The sequence below is a fragment of the Nannospalax galili genome, unplaced genomic scaffold, assembly GCF_000622305.1.
Source record: "Nannospalax galili isolate Female #2095 unplaced genomic scaffold, S.galili_v1.0 scaffold530, whole genome shotgun sequence".
Taxonomy (NCBI): domain Eukaryota; kingdom Metazoa; phylum Chordata; class Mammalia; order Rodentia; family Spalacidae; genus Nannospalax; species Nannospalax galili.
In genome coordinates, this window is record NW_008328331.1 from 1,025,368 (window position 1) to 1,043,134 (window position 17,767).

The following is a 17,767-nucleotide window of genomic DNA, read 5'->3' on the forward strand; positions in this document are numbered from 1 at the left end:
TAAATTCCAGCAGTTAATTTGAACATTTATTTATATGGTGTTTGTATTTTTAGGTCTTTAATACAGTGTTTCTACCTCTCATTTGTAACTGCATGCATTATTCTTCAAACTAGGATAAATCTCACTGAATCATTGTGTAATAGCCTTTTTAAAATTACTTGTACAAATGTATAATAAGGTAAAATAAAACTGACAAGTGTTTCTAGGTTAGTTGGGTCCATATGAAGTGGCATGTCAAGCCAGATACTTCCTTAGTGAGTGGGTTGGAAACTTGGTCATTAGTATCCTTTGTCCTGCCCCAGAATTTAAAACTCTTTGTGACTGTCATGCAGGCTCCCATAAGCTTTGACTGTTCAGTGTTAATCCATCCCCACCTCCTATTAGTGATACTATATTTTATTGAACATTTTAGGGTTTTTATAGAACATTTTAGGGTTTTCACTGCAGATTTGCTCATGTTAACTCAGTTACCTCCTGTGTTATCTCAGTTCACCCTCCAAGTGGGTAGATTTAGTCAGCTTCCTCTTCTCCCACTTGTAAAACATAGTATAAAGTCAGATGCCTTTAATTCCAGCACTCAGGAGGCACTGGTAGATGTCTCTGAGTTTGAAGCGAACCTGGTCTACATAGCAAGTTCCAGTCCTGTCTCAAAAAACACAAACCACACTGTAATGAAACAGAGAGGGTGAGATTGGTGTATAGTCAGGACAAGTTGTGAAGCTGCCTTGCTCATCTTGTATAACAAAGGTCTTGTAGGTGGTGTGTGTGAAACAGTGAAATCTTGGCAACAGAGAATAAACTGTAAAGTCATGTTCTGCTTAATCTTCCAATATCAAGGCTAATTGTTTCAAGAGATTTTTGCCTTGATTATAGCAATAATAAAAAATGCTTTATGTTTCTGTACTTTTTTATTTCATATACTGTATTTTGTAAACTGGAAACTGACAAGTCCATACATTCATGGGTCAGCACCTGTATTCAAGTCATAGCCTGAAAAATTATTGGCACTGCATGTATATGAGTGCACCCGTGTCATGCAGTGCCATGGACGTCATAAGAGGGCTTCAGATTCCCCTGGAACTGGAGTTAAGGATGGTTCATAGCCGCCGTGTGTGTGTGCTGGGAATTGAACCCGGGTCCTCTGCAAGAGCAATCAGTGCTCTTAACCATTGAGCCATCTCTCCAGCGCCCCCCCCCCTATGGTTTTTTAAAACTAGCTAGGCATTATCTCACATTGTCTAACCCTTCCACCGTGGTTTCCCCATTTAAAATGGCCCCATTTTTCCCATTTCTCTCTTAATAATACCCTTCTCCTATGGTCCCACCTCCCTTGAGTTCCTTCTTTTCCTTTATCCCCTAGTGTGGGGACCTAAAGGCCCCACCTTGCATAGGTCCGAAAGGAAGTTACTGGGGGCGCGCCCGGCTTGCTTTGAAAGTCTGAAGAATACTTCCGCAGTGCTGAGGAGCGCATGATCAGCACGTGACCATCCTTAAGCTACACACTCAGTGGGGGAGGGGGGATTTCCAGGTGCCTTTATAAGCTCTTGTAACACCTGCAATAAATGAGTCCCTGCTTGACCAGACTCCCTGTTGCATCTGAGTGTCCCCCGTACTGGGGGCAACGTGGGCTGGCGAACAGTGTGCTTACTCATCCCCAATCATCACTGCGCCAGGGTTGCCGGTTCGAATCCCCGGCACCCTAGGTTCCTTATACAAGGAATCCTATAGTTCTTTGTATAGTCCTCCCCCTCGCCTTGTTGTTTCTATAAGCAGTCCTAGCTTCTCTGGAATAAAGCAAGGCTGATTGGTATTCCATAGGAGGATAATTTGGCAGGGAACTGCTTCTGCTCAGAGAACTTGTCTCATCATGTCTGATACATGTACCTTAGTATCTACCCCCATCTCTATTGAGTCCTTTCCAAGTCATTTTCTTGCTTATCAAAGCTCTGGTAAGAATGTTGTCTTTGATGAAGTAGTCAAAAGTCACGATAGCATTGTTCTCGGCTACATCAGGAAATTGGATCTGAAATGATGTCCTGGAAGGATTACTGCCTACAGAAGGAGGGTGACAGCCCACAGTGAAATCACAGCATTTGAGCAAGAGGTGAAGCCAAACTGGTAGAGGATCCACATTAACTCACCAGTTATACTATAGAGGAGAAAACAACAAGGCTGCCATCTTGCTGCTATGGTGACCTCTCATGGCACCCAGTTAAAGCTGCACAACAGACCTATGCACAGAGCTCCACTGTGGTGGTCCTGAGTGAGACTGGAGTGCAAGGCAAGTGGAATTACCTGTAGGTAGGTAGGTGTGTGTGTGTGTTTTCCAGAAAAGGCTTCTGAGCTCAATTTTAATGTGCCATGAAGACCTTTGTTACTGAATATATATTTATCTTTGAGACAGGGTCTCCCTGTAGCCCCAGCTGTCCTGGAACTCACTATGTAGACCAGGCTGGCCTTGAACTCACAGAAATCCACCTGCCTCTGTCTCCCGAGTGCTGGGATTAAAGGCATGCACCACCACACCTGGCCCAGTGAATATATTTTTAACAGATTTCACAGAATCATAACCAGAGCAGTAGGCACCATGCAATTGATAGCCCCAGACCAGGAACATCATGGACAAGGCTTGACCTGGAGACTACTCTGCAGCGTGCACCTGTGTGATGCTGACAAGTCTTTCCATGGTGAGGCTGCCTGGGCACACTGCCCAGGTCCTGCTCTGTGCAGCATGCCTTTCTGAAATGGTCCTGCACTTGCAGCATGAGGAGATGCTAACTTTGAACACTGATGAAAACTGCATTTTACATCTCCTTGAGGATTCTGTAGCTCATTTTGGCAGCTTAGCGTCGGGGTGCACTTGACCACAAACTAGCTCTGTCCTAGTCAGCTTTGTGGTCTCGGACACCTATCTTAACTTCTCAATTTGCCCAGTAGAGATAGAGTCGCATGGATTGAGAGAGAATACATTGAGCACGAAGTCATTTGAGCAGTACCTGGTCTGTGGTATGACCGCTCTGCAACTCCTTGTTAATTTATTTTGTTTCAGGAGGTGGTGAAAAATAACTTGTTTCTGCATTTTTCGTATGTACCATGACTAGACAGCTGCTGAAGGGATCCAGCTCTTGCAGAAAAGCCATCTTTCTACAGCTTACCAACCAGGCATTTGGATTCAGGCATTTGTGTTGCCCTCTAGATCAGTTTGACTGTCAGTCTAACATTTGTTACTTCATTTGATCCTCACACCAGCCCTTGTCCTTCTCACAAATGAAAAGAACCAACTTGGAGAGCCCCCAAAAGAAAAGCCACTGAACAGTGGTGGGTCTTGAACCAGCAGGGCCTAGTCTGGGAGTGTTTAGCACAGCCTAGAAGCCCCATGTCAACTCACACTCCGAAAGCCCAGGAGAAGTTTTATAGCATTTGGTGCAGTGTCTCCTGCTGGGCCTGTCTACTGCCTACCAAAGGTAGCCCAAGTTGGAGAAAGAGATGAGTGTAGCCACCTAAGCCCGGAGCTAGAGCCTGGGAGCAGATGCTTCAGATACTACCCTCCCTTCTCCCTGCACAGTACTTCTGGGACATGTCAACAAATTCAAGGATTGGGCCAACCCACCCTCAGTCTCTCTTGTCTGCTTGCTCCCCTGTGTTTGCATATGGTGAATGGTAGTGGGGGGTTTCCTTTTCAGTGAGAGGAGCCTCCACAGGCTCTGCCATGACTTGGACCAGTACCTTCACTGATAGCAGTAGACAGAAGACCTCCCTCCCTTTTCCCAGAAGGCCTGTGGCTATCGGTTCTCTCCTTGCTCCTATCCAGCATGGAGTTCACATAGGATGAAGCTGACATCTGAACCACCAGATCTTTCCTTGTCCTGCCTTCTTCGCTGTCGAACGCCCCCCAAGCCCACCAGGCTTGGGTCTTCAACAAGAAAGACACTCAGACAAAAGTCTGAAGTTATACGAGGAATTTATTAAAAGGAAGGCAGGTACAGGTTGGGGAGTGATCTTCAGAAAGAACTCCTTGTGGGGTTCTCACAGCTGTTTTTGTATAACTCAGAGTTGGGGTCGCCAAGGTGATTTTTCTAACAGAAACAAACAAGTTACTATGGATACAGCAGGTAGCTGCATCTTCCGGTGCCTGGAGACCGAACCGAAACTAACTTTCTAGAAGACTTGATTTATCACACAGGTACAGCCTGTCAGCTCTGACCACTGAAGCAGAGAGCTCAGAAACTCTTAAAGTGGCACTCTTCTAATTTCCAATGCTTATGTCAAGCATGGCTCCTGACACGTCCCCCATCTCAGTCCTCCCTGGGAGTGCTTTTGTACCTAGAACATGTCTGCAAAGGGGGGCGGGGGGTGGGAAATAAGTCTGGACCTGCCTGATCACCAGAAAACCTTTACCCAGTTATCTGTGGGGTCATAAATTGACAACTTGCCTAGCACACTTTCCTGCTAGAGAACAGCTGCATCTAGGATTCCAATGGGCCTGTGTAGAAGTCCTGGCCGCTCTAGCCTGAGATCAGGAAGGGCAAAGAGGAATGGATGGTACAATCAGTAAATAACCAGATGCTGGCCTGTATAGCTCAGGGGAGCAGAAAGCCAGAGGCAGCTGATTTAATGAAAAATGCTATGAGTTGGAAAACAAGTCTGCGGTTTGTAGGAGAAACCTAGAATATCCTGAACGTGTAAGGTGTTTTTAACTGTTTTTTAAAAACCCTTTTCCATTCTGAGAGGGGAAAATAGCTCCATAGACCTGTCTTTGGGAGACTTTTTAAAATATGTAAAATTACAAAAAAAATAGTTGAGTTCATTTTTTAAATATTTGTTTGTTTATTTATTTTGTCTTTTTGAGACAGTGTCTCCCTGCAGCCCCAGCTGTCCTGGAACTCACTATGTAGACCAGGCTGGCCTTGAACTCACAGAGATCTGCCTGCCTCTACCTCCGAGTGCTGGGATTAAAGGTGTGCGCCACCATGCCTGGCTTACTATTTTTATTTTTTATGTGCATGAATGTATTGCCTGCATGTATGTGAGTGCACCCGTGTCGTGCAATGCCTTGGAGGTCAGAAGAGGGCTTTGGATTCCCCTGGAACTGGAGTTAAGGACGGTTCGTAGCCACCATGTGGGTGCTGGGAATCGAACCCAGGTGCACTGCAAGAGCAGTCAGTGATCTTAACTGCTGAGCCATCTCTCCAGACCCATTTTTAATGTTTTCACATAAAGATATCTGTTGTTGTGCAGAGCAGTAACAAGTTTTCCTTCCCTGTTCCTATTTTCTGAGTCTAGAAAATGGAAATGGGGTTTGTGTTTAACTCATAGCTCTATATTGTCTAATGTTTTTCACCATGCGCTTTTATAATTATGTAACTGACCTTTTTTTACTGTTTTATTTAAGTTCTGTGATTTTTAAAAAATATTTATTTTTATTTTATGTGTATAAGTGTACAGCCTGCATGTAGGTAAGTGCACTCATATCATGAAATGCCCACGGAGGACAGAAGATTGGCCTGTTGGATCCCTTGGAACTGGAGTTATGGGCAATTGTTAGCTGCCATGTGGATGTTGGGATCCGAACCCAGGTCTTCTGCAAGAACAGTCAGTGTTCTTAACCGCTGAACCATCTCTCCAGTCTGAAGTTCTGTGATTCTTTTTTGGTTTTTTTGTTTGTAGTCTTTTTGAGACAGGGTCTCCCTGTAGCCCCAGCTGTCCTGGAACTCACCATGTAGACCAGGCTGGCCTTGAACTCAGAGAGATCCACCTGCCTCTGCCGCCCAAGTGCTGAGATTAAAGGCGTGCACCACCACGCCCGGCTAGTTCTGTGATTTTTTTTTTTTTTGGTCTTTTTGAAGCAGGGTCTCCCTGTTGCCCTAGCTGTCCTGGAACTCACTATGTAGACCAGGCTAGCCTTGAACTCACAGAGATCCACTTGCCTCTGCCTCCGGAGTGCTGGGACTACAGGTGTGTGCCACCACGCCCAGCAAGTTCTGTGATTTTTATACAATATATTTTGATGGTATTTAGATCCCTTCCCCATCCCACCTCCCCTTATTGCCCCCCACCCAATTTAATGTACTCTATTATGTATATAATAAGGCCTAATAGTATCTAATTGTGTCTCCAAATGTCCTTCATTGTGGGTCCAGCCACTGGAACCTACCATGAGTCTCATGCTTGAAAGAGATTGTCTCTGCCCCTCCCAGCATCCATCTGTTGCCACACTTTCCTTAGATGGAGCTTCTTACCTACTTCCTCATGTCTATACTTTGATTTTTTTCTGGTTTGAGCTTGCATGGGATGTGTGCATATTGTCACCATTGCTGTGAGTTCATATGAACAACTGACCACCTATCTGGAAAGCTCTGTTTCCTTGTCATCTATCACCTCTGGCTCATAACTAGTAGAAAACTAGCATTAGGTTCTCCCCTATGTTCTGTGACCTGTTTAGCTTTGGGTTCCTAAGCCTGATACCAATGTCAGTTATGAGCTCTATCCTAGGAAGCAGGCTTTAAATCCAATTAAAGAGTGGTTGCACCACTGGGCATATCTTGCTAGGCCAGTTCTTATTGTAGTTCACAGGATTCACAGCTGGGTAAGGATGATGACCTTTTTCCTTCAGGTAGTTTGCATAGCAACTTCTAGCACTGAACGCTAGCCAGTAGAGATGACGCTCTGAAGTCAGCACCAGTTTGATTTCTCCTTGTCTGTTTTATAGCTCATGTATGAGGTGTCCTCAGCAATAGGGTCTCACCACCCAGTTCTGGTGAGTAACCAAGAGCAGGGGTAATGGCCAGAGGTGTTTGAGGGTCTTTGACCCCTAGTCAACAGCTTCTAGAGAGGAAGTCCATTCCTGGAATTGAGGTTTCTTTTCATTACCCTATGATGCCTAGCAGGGGCAGTGTCCCCCTGTTACAGAGTAACTCCTTTAAATCTTTTTTATGATATATATATGTATACATTGTAAGAAGCTTCTATAGTGGTAGGTTTCCATATGACTTTTTCTAAAGACCTTTAGTGTTACTCCCTCTTCCTCCCTGCCCTGTTCCCCACCCCATGTGACCCTCCCTGCTGTAATGTTCCCCTTGCTGACTTCATATCACTGCATTCCAGCACCTCTCCCTAAAAGCCTCCCCCCATGACCGTTTAGTTTCTTGACCTCTCTGAATTTTCAAATTGAAACATGCATATATACAATTTCAAAGCTAGCATCCAGCCATGCGAGAGAACATGTGACATTTGTCTTTCTGAGTCTGGGTGATTTGTTTCTAGTGTTTTTGAGACAGGCCTTGTTGATTTGCCTAGAACTCACAGCAATCCTAACACAGAATCCTTAGTGCTGGCATTACAGGCATGCACTACTATGTATGTTCTTATGTAATTCCATGAACAAGTTTTTAGATATATGAGGGGAAAAAAATCCTAAAGGGCATATACACCAACCAGAGAAAATATTTGCAGTAAATACAAAGGAAGGAAAATCCATTGTTCCTGAGGTATCCTTCCCTACAGCCACACACAGCTAGTGACAGGCAAGACCCAGTCCTGGGACCCCTGTTCTCTCCCCAGCGCCTTCTCTGCCTTGGAGAAGGAGCTTGAGCCTTCCCTCCCATTTGACACCTCCTGGGCTTTGCTGCCTGTAGAGAGGCAGAGCCTGTGGGTTCTGCCCTGGCTGTCAGAGGCCATCAGCCCCCAACAATGACCCCCATCACTGCACCTCAAGAAAGAACCTTAAAGCAACTCTTGCCCAAGGGGCTGCCATCATGCACTCCTAGGAAGGTAAAAGGAAAAGTTCATCTTCATAACATGAGAGCTGCTCCCCACCCACCTTGCCTGGCACCCACTTGGTCCTAGGATGGGGACTCCCAGAAGCACGGCTCCCTGATGGAATTGGTGCAAGGGAGGAAATCCTCACTGTCCCTATCCTCCCACTTCTAGCCCCAGGATTCCTCCATGCCGTCCTGGTGCTGAAGTCAACCTTTTCCTTGAGGTGAGAGTAGGAAGGGACAGTTGTGGCGGAGAGGAGGATAGCTCTTGCAGCCTCTCCCAACCCAATTTCAGCAGGCAGCTGATGACCTCATCTGAGGAACTCAGTCATGTGCAGAGAGTAGGAGAACTCTACTAGTAGTCCAGGCAGCTGTCAGCAGGAAAGTAGGGTGTGGAGGGTTCTCCAGAACCTCGCTTAGAAGGGAGAGTTTCAAAAAATTGCCTCTGTCAGAGGAGACCTCCACATAATTAAGAGTAATGTAGATAAGAAAGCCTTTGAAATTACCTTTGCCCCTTCCAGCTTTGATCCTGGGGAGCCAGATGTTCTGAGACCTGGAGGAAGAGGAGAAAGAGAGACAGTGAAAAGCCCCCTTTCCTGCCATAGCTACAGTAACAGTGGGCCTGGCTGGACAAGGATTCTTATGGATAAGAGACCCAGAGAATTCTCACTGGTAGCATTCTCTCCTTTGGCTCAAAGTGTATAATTCTTAATGATCGGTAAGAATAGGACTTGTCCAACCATCAGCGTAGGAAGGACAAGATCCGTGGGGAAAGGAGGAGGGAGTTGTTTTCACTGCAGACTCAGACAGTTTCACAGTATGGTTATAAGTTGTCAGTTTGAAGGCTGGGTTGTGGCTGGGATAGTCCAATTGCCTAGCATGTAACAAGACCTGGTTCCATCCCCAGCACTGAAAGAAGGAGGGAAAAAAGCTCTCTGTTTGAAAATACCAAGTGGAAATACCAGGTTGTGAAAAAAGTAGTGTACTTGGTGCAGATGTAAAACAGTGTGTCTGCTATGGGAAGCAGTTCTAACTGTTCTTTAAAGGGGGAAACAGAATCACTATGTGATCCAGGAATTCCACTTCTAGGAACATATCCAAAAGAAAATCATGGTCTCTGAGAGACATTTGCACTACCATTGTTAGGAGAGCCAAAAGGTGGAAATAATCCCAGGGCCCATGACCAGATGAATGGGTAAATAAGATGTGGTACATACACACAACAAAACATTCCTAAGCTAGACATGGAGGGTCAGTGGTAGAAAGCCTAGTATGTACAAGGCCCTGGGCTTGATCCCCAGCATTAGAAATCCTGATACTTGCTACAATAGGGGTGGTATTACACTGGGTAAAATAAGACAGTCACAAAGAAGCAGTGCTGTGATTCTCCTATGAGGCCTTCAGATAGATGGAATCAGATTATTTTGAGCCAGTTACAACTGACTATAGCTCAGAAATAGCTTAAGGTTGTCCTGAATGACATGTCATAGAGCAAATATTTAACATATGAATTAAAAGAAATTGATACTAAGTATGTGAATGCTTATAAGGCAAATTGAACACTTTTAAGGGACTTTTTCATGAATACATTTCATTTACCATATGTGAAAAACAAAGCATGCAAAAACATAAGGTGAGGAAAACTTTGAAATGGAGACTTTAGTCATAAGACAAGATAATGCAACAAAACCAATTTATCATTTTAAAAAGGAGTGTTGGAGGTCCATGAGTTGGATCAATGAGGGGGATAAAGGTATTTGTTGTCAAGCCTGATAACCTGAGTTTGATCCCCAGTCCCTACATACTGGAAGGAGAGAATCTGACTCCCACAAGTTGCAAGTTGCCCTCTAACCTTCACACAAATGCAGTGGCATGTTTGCACATACACAGATACACAAATAGATATTTTTTAATTTTTAATTTTTTGAGACAGAGCCTCACCATGTAGCACTGGCTGGCCTGGAACTGGCTAAATGTAGACTAGGGTGGCCTTGAACTCACAATCTGCTTCTGCCTCCCAAGTGCTGGGATTAAATATGTATAAAAAAAATTTTCTAAAGAGCCAGGCATGGTGGCACATGCCTTTAATCCCAGCACTTGGGAAGCTGAGACAGGGGGTTCTCTGTGAGTTCAAGGCTAGCCTGGTCTACATAGTGAGTTCCAGGCCAGCTGGGGCTACAGGGAGACCCTGTCTCAAAAAGACCAAAAAAAAAATATTTTTAAGGAGCGCTGGATCCATATTTATAATGGAATGCAATCAATTAAGATCACCTGCTTATTTGTCCAAACTTAAACCTTTTTTTGTCTTAAGTAAATCTCAATGATGCTTAGATTGTACAATCTCCCTTACATGTCTGTCCTTAGATTGGATAGGGTAGTAGCAACCTTGAATAAGAGGTTTTCTTTGAAGAAGAAACAAACTCAGATTAAAAACCTCTCTATTGTCCTCTTACACCCGAAACAATTCGTAGTTATAAACATTGCCTAACAACTAGACCAACAGATAAAAGTGACACAATTACATGAAATTGGTTAACAAGAAATGCTTATCCTAATTATTGAGAAGGACCCAGTGGAGAGGTAAAATTGATAAAAGGTAATAAACACACTTGTTTTATAGACTTGATATTCCCCCCCCTTTTTTTTTATTACTTTAAACTTTTTTGGAGTGTGTGCAGATGAGGGTGCATGTGTATGGAGGCCAGAGCTAAACTTAGGGTTCATTTGTCAGGAGGCACCCATCTTCTATTTTGAGACACGGTCTGTCACTTGGACTTGAGATTCACCAGTTTAACTAGGCTGGCTGAGCACTGAGCTCCAAGGATCCTCATGTCTCTCCCTCCTCAGAACTGGGATTATAAGCTCACACTACAACACTCATCTTTTTTCATGGGTGGTGTGGGGAGTTGTTGAACTCAGTTCCTCTTGCTTATGCAACAAGCATGTTACTGGCTAAGTCATCTCCCAGCCTCTCTTTCCCTATTTTAAGAATGAATCAGGGTAGAGGGTGACACCCTTACAAATAGAAATGTCTAATAAAAGTCAGAAAACTCTAGTTTCTAGGTTTGGGGGCACTGGTTCATATTCTAGTTTTTTATATTCTCCTTTTACATAGAAACTTAATGAGCACAGCTGCCTGGGAGCTATACAAGACCAGATCCCTGGAAGGAGGGCCTAAAACTCCAGTTTCCAAGATGAGGAAGCACATGAAATGTCTTCAGTAGGACATCTGGACAACTAACTCCAACTCAGTAAAACCTTAGCCCCCCATCAGGGACTCCTGGTGGCACCTCTTTCTGCTCCTGCTTGCTTCCTTTTCTCTGAAGCTGTCACCTATAATAAACTTCTTCCTACAACTCACCCTGCTGTTCAGAAGTTCATTTTTCAAGTTCATGAGAAAAAGGACCTGGAAGCCACTGGTTTGGGTTCACTTTGGTGGCTGTTGTCTGGCACTCTAGCCCCTCAAGCTATGTGCATCTGAACTGAGAAAGGCTCTGTCATACACAAAAAATCCCACCTACCCCATCATCCATGATACATAGGCCTGTAATCCAGGAGGATGAGGCTATGGACCAACATCTTTAATATTTCCTTGTTTATCTTCCATTTTCTTGCCCTCCAAACTCAAATCTGTGCCCATAATGTCATGGCTAGCCAGTGAGGAGATGTGCTCTGCTATTTCCTATGTCTCCCTTTCTTTTTTACACCCCCTTTTCACTTGGAAACTAGACAGTGATTTTGTGGGTGGCCCGATTAAGCCTTCACATTTTCCTTTCTGTTCTTTGTGTGGACAGGAGCTGAGGCTGTACCTGGACTGCCTACATGCTCTATGGGACATGAACTGAACTTATGCCTGGGTAAAGAGCAAACTGGCCTGCTGCCCAGGAGGATGAGCACTTTAAGATGGGCTCCTGCCCCATCAACAGTTTATAAAACCAAGGAACTAGGAGCCAGAGGCAGATCAAAATAAGATCAGGTGACATTTTTTTGGTGGTCCCAATTGCAGTTGGATTTCCTTCATCTTAGTGATGAGATATGGATGCATTCCTCCCTTTAGTTGATGCCATGGAATCTCTTGCTTTTCTGTTTTGAACTCACATACCTCTGGTCACTTGCTCTTCCTCCACATGTACTTCTGCCACATCTATGCTAACAAAACTCAGATGACTTATCAAAATGGGGTGCTATGCTCATACACGTTTCTGGGTGACCCTGTTGCCATATGACAAGGTCAATGAATGTCCTGCATCAGACTAAGGAGATAAGAACAGAGCTCCGTAGTGGGTTCTTTTGATTTTGAAGCTTTCAGATGGTCCATTCATCCATCTGTATCCCTTTGTTGTGTGTCACTATTCTTGAGGAGACATTAACAAACATCTACTCACCCCTGCTAGGGAAACAAGGACAGAACAAAGTAAGGATACCACCAAAGTCAAACTTGATAACCCAATGAGTTTTATTGGGGCTAGAGGAGCAGGAATGACTCAAAGACAGCTGCATCACAAAAAGCTGACCCCAGCATGGGTGATACACATGAAAGCTGGAACTCAATGCATGGCTTGCTGGCAGTTGGACAGGTCAGAGAGTGGGCCAGGCAGCTCAGCTAGCCTGCTTCTTCCAGAAAGCTCAGTTGATCCGTCTCCTCGGCAGTTCTTCCTGCTTAGAGAAGCTGGGGAATAGAGGGTCTTTCTGCATCAGGTCAGTTTCAGGGATTTCCTGAGACTCCTGAGTTGTTTACATCCTGCATTGTTTTATTTATTTTATGTGTTTGAGTGTATTGCCTGCATGTAAGTACACCCATGACATGCAATGCCTGTGAAGGTCAGAAAAGGGCGTCAGATCCCCTGGAACTGGAGTTTCAGACAGTTGTTAGCCACCATGTGGGTGCTGGGGACAGAACCCGGGTCCTCTGCAAGAGTAGCCAGTGCTCTTAACCACTGAGCCATCTCTCCAGCCCTCCATCCTGAGTTGTATCAGGTTTCCTGGGTCTTAATGAGCTTTGAAGGAAATTGCGACACAACAACCCTTGAACACCCTTCAAGCCTGAAAGTAGACAAAAATGGAGATCCTGAGTTCTTCTGTGCCCCATTTTCAGCTGAAAGTAGCCAGATGGGCTGGATGCCCAATCTAAACGATTTCACACTCTCAACTCCATTTTTTTTTTTTTTTTTGGTCTTTTTGAGACAGGGTCTCCCTGTAGCCCCAGCTGTCCTGGAACTCACTATGTAGACCAGGCTGGCCTTGAACTCACAGAGATCCGCCTGCCTCTACCTCCCAAGTGCTGGGACTACAGGCGTGCGCCACCACACCCGGCAGATTTGTTTTATTTTTGTGTATGTGTGTGCCTACTTAGACTAAAAGAAGCTGATGGAGCTCCTGGAGTTGGAATTACAGGCAGCTGTGAGTCACGTGACATGGGTGCTAGTAACTGACTTTGGGTGCCCTGGAAGAGTAGACAGTGCTCTTAACTCCTGTGCCATTTCTCCAACTCCTAGGGTCTCAGCTCTTGAGGGAGAATGTTACATACTAGACAGGCATTATTAGGCATAAAGATGGACTGCTCCCTCATAATCAGCTTTGGACCCCCCCCCCACAATTCCATGGAAATCCTAGATAGGGAAGCATGCCAGTTGTCTTAAGATTAAACTGTCAAAATACAATATGAAAAGGTGGAGGTACTAGGACGTTGTTGAGGCCAAGTAAGGGAAAACTGATGAAAAGAATGGAATCTGAGTTCCTGTGGCCCTGAGTGGAGACATAACATTCTGATCTGCTCTGAAAATTGGAACATTGCAGGCTATTATTGTCTCCTTCCTTAAGAGTTAATACAACTGGGGCTGGAGAGATGGCTCAGTGGTTAAGAACACTGACTGTTCTCGCAGAAGACCCAAGTTGAATCCCAGCACCCACATGGCAGCTAACAACTGTCTGTAACTCCAGTTCCAGGGGATCTGATGGCCTCTTCTGTCCTCTGCAGGCATTGCACAACACAGGTGCACTTACCTGCCTGCAGGCATAACACTCATACACATAAAATAAAAATAATAAATACATTTTTTTTTAAGTTTAAAAAAAAAAGTTAACACAGCTGGGTCTGTCAATCACCTGGCCAGGAGAACATCCCTCAGGAAAGCTGATTTGCCTGAAGACACACTAAGGAGATGGGAGGAATCCTCATCCCCTAAGTGAGATCATGTACTTGTACCCACAGAAGCCTCTTCCCATGCAGTGGCTTGCAGATTTCACTGCTATGATGGTCCACTTCTCGTGCTGGCAGGCCTTGCTCTGAACTCAGCCAAAGGGGGTCTAGCAGTGGGATCTGAGAGGTCGAAGCTCACAAAAGCAATTTGGAGAAAGCATAGCTTGGGGTGGAAGTGATTCTCAGAGACAGAAAGTGCAGATTGGAGTTCTGCACAGCACCTTCTTTCTCTGTTCCAAACCGTACTTTCTGTCGTGGCCCCTGTGCCGTCTACCAGCATGCAGGCAGGGATGCTCTCTACTTCTTTTCTTCTTCCTGTCTGTGCCCTATGGAGGCCACTGTTGACACTCAGGAATGGGGGTGAATGTGGGCATGGCCTTAGGATTTGGGGGGCTGGATTGTGTCTTTGCCACCACTCCTGGCCTCCTCTCTGCCCAAGGTTTCACTTGTCTAGGCTCCAAACTTCCAAAAGTGCACTTTAAAGAAACTCCACTTCTGTATTCCTCAACCTAGTCTTCAGGGGCTCTCTGCCCTCATTACCCTGCTGCTGAAAATGCATATGAAGCTCTAATCCTACCTGCTCTCTGGGAGGCTGACAGCATTAGGCAAGAGCAAATGGGAACTCGGTTGTACCTCCTCCAGCTTTTCTCCCGTGAGACCACAATCGCCCATCTTTGTTTTAGATCCTTAGTGCATGTTTTGAGGAAGGGGGTCCTATGACTTTCAGGACCATGTATGATTTAAACTCCATGTAGTCTCATTTTGTAATATTTAAAACCCAGATGCCCTTTGTATCTAGCCATCTTTAAGTTACTGTAAAGAGATGTGATGATACATATTTAGAGGAATCCAGGAACAACCGGAATAGAAAATTATAAAGTTGTTTTAAAGAAAAATAAGACAGGTTGCTGGACAGATGGCTCAGAGATTAAGAGCACTTGCTGCTCTTGTAGGAGACTGGAGTTTGGTACCCAGCACCCAAGTCAGGAGGCTCACAACTGTGTGTAATTCCAGCGTCAGTAGACCTGACACCCTCTTTTGGCCTCTACGGGCACTGCATGTGCCTAGGCACATTCAGATACATATATACATAAATACAAGTAAATCTTTAAAAAAAGAAAAGGAAAAAAAGGCAGAAAAAAATCATCAAACAGGGAAAAGAGAAACTCTGTAGCTAGAGCATCAGAATGCTTAATGATCTAAGGCTACAGACATAGCTTTCAAATGTCTTAACAAAAATGCAGATCTGGTGGGGTGACACAGGCCTTTAATTCCAGCACTCAGGAGGCAGGGGCAGATGAATCTCTGGGAGTTTAAGGCCAGCCTGGTCTACATAGTGAGTTCCAGGCCAGGCAGGGGTATATAGTGAAACCCTGTCTCAAAAAACAAAACAAAAGCCCACCACCACAAGAATATAATTAAGCATCTTAGAAACAGGACAAATGGGCCGACTCAGTAAGAAGGTCCAATAAGATTCTGTTGTCTTAAATGGATAAAATATATATTTAATGTCTTCCTGTAACCTTGAAAGACAGATATTAACTACTTCAGTCATTTGTGTCTTACAGTAAGTTCACATTCAAAAAGTCTTAAGGGTCTGTCTGCTCTATCTCTGTGATAAACCAAGAGGAAAATGTAAGCTATCAGCCTTCACTTAACCTAGTCTCAGATGCTATCCAGGACAGCCCTATTCCATTTAGGTCTTTAATGGAGGGGCTGCTCCCACTCAAAGCTCCCCACAGGAACCATTATTCCTCCCCTGCCCATTCTCTGTTCTGTACAGTCACACAATTGAAAAAAGGAAACAACCAAGTAAACTTGATTAAATCCTGTGAGCTCAGGAAGCTAGGGATGGAGAGAATCTTGTCCACGGCCTTTCTGTCATGAAAGGGAGGGGTCTGAAGTGCAGAGGAGCTGGATATCCTGCCATCTCAGTAGAAAGGGTACAGAGCACAGGTGGGAAGGAATACATACTGTCCACTGTCCACCTCTTTGTCATGAAAGGAGGGGCCTTGGGAGCTGGTGAGGATGCTTGAACCCTGCCACCTCCAATATCAGGAATACATTGCAAAGTGTAAGAAAGCTCAAATAAGCCCTTCCAGTGGCCTCTTATCTTTGATCTGGGCTCTGATCTCACACAGGATAACTAGAGTTGGAAGCAGAGATGAGCTCCAATACCCCTTTCTCTGCTGGATGAGCAGGCTGAGATGCTGCAGGTGTACAGCCCCTGGCTGAGGTGATTTTCAACCAAGATGCCTTGGTGTGGGCACAAACTGTTGGAGCTATGATCCCCAGTCTAAGAGACACAGCAGGGTGGACACTAAATGTCAGGAAAAGAGATAGAGTATGTATTTCTCTTTTCCTTCAGATGACTTGCATCCCCTAGGAGTCAACCCCTAGAGCTTAAAAAAGTAAATGCTTTTCTATTCCAGGGTATGGCCACAGAACAAACTACAGGATGGGGAGGTTTGACCTCAGAGAAATCAAATACTCATGTGGGTGGATAGAGGCTCTACCCTACAAAGTCACAAAAGATGTCAGAGTCCTGCTTCACCAGATCATCCCACGATTTGGCTGTTACCCAGAGACTATGAAACCCCTCAGGTATTAAGCACCATCTCCATTCTACCTGGAGACCTCAATCACCTGGAAAGGTAGAAAAACACCTCCATGACTAGAGAGATGGCTCAGATGTTAAAGAGTATGTACTGCTATTACAGAGGATCTCAGTTTGGTTCCAGCTGATCTGATGCCCTCTTCTCACTTACACTGGCACTGTACTCACCTGTACAAACCACACAGACACACACAAATACACATAATTAAAAATAAAAATAATGTGGCTGAAGAAATGGCTCAGTGGTTAAAAGCACTTGCTGGTCTTGCAAAGGACCCAGATTTGGTTCTCAGGACCCACATGAGAGCTCACAATCATTTCCAACTCCAGATGCCTCTTCTGGCTTCTGGAGGCACATGCGGTGCATATATACATGCAGGCAAAATACTCATACACATACAATAAAATTTTGAAAAAAATTAAAGAAAAAAATACTTTAAAAAATTTTTATATTATTTTTATTTTATGTGTATGAGTGCTATGCCTTCATGTAGGTAAGTGTATCCGTGTCATGCAATGCCCACGGAGGACAGAAGAGGCTGTTGGATCACCTGGAACTGGAGTTAGGGACAGTTGTTAGCTACCATGTGGATGCTGGGATTTGAACCTGAGTCTTCTGCAAGAACAGTCGGTGTTCTTAACTTCTGAGCCATCTCTCCAGCCCCAGAAAAAAAATACTTTTAATGACTTTATATCCATGCTCAGATGCCAAGGAGCTCAGAAAGTAACCGACTATGACTAGTAGTAATCAGATATATAGAGATTAGAAATGCATGTGCAAACATCTTAATGTCAATTGCATTAAAAATGAATTTCTCTGTAAAAAAAATTTTTAAGTCTTTGGAAAGCTTGGTGGAAAGCATCTTTCCACCAAGATGCCTAATTACATAGCTCATGGTAATTAGAAGTACCAGACTGGTGGAACTAACCTTCTTGGATGTTTAACAGCCATACTTTGAGGCCTATACTAATGTGGTCAGAGGGACTTAAAGGACAGTTTTTACCCCCTGCCCTCCAAGGTCAACTAAGTTCCAGGAGACTATGGAATATCTCTCAAAATGTCCTGTAACTGTGGTGCATCACCTGTCCTCTTGTTCAGGGAGGACATGGAGATCCCCATGAAATGGACTTGAACCAGTGTCCAGTCTACAAAGAGGAAGGTCAACTCAGAGGAAGCATCTCATTCATGCTTCC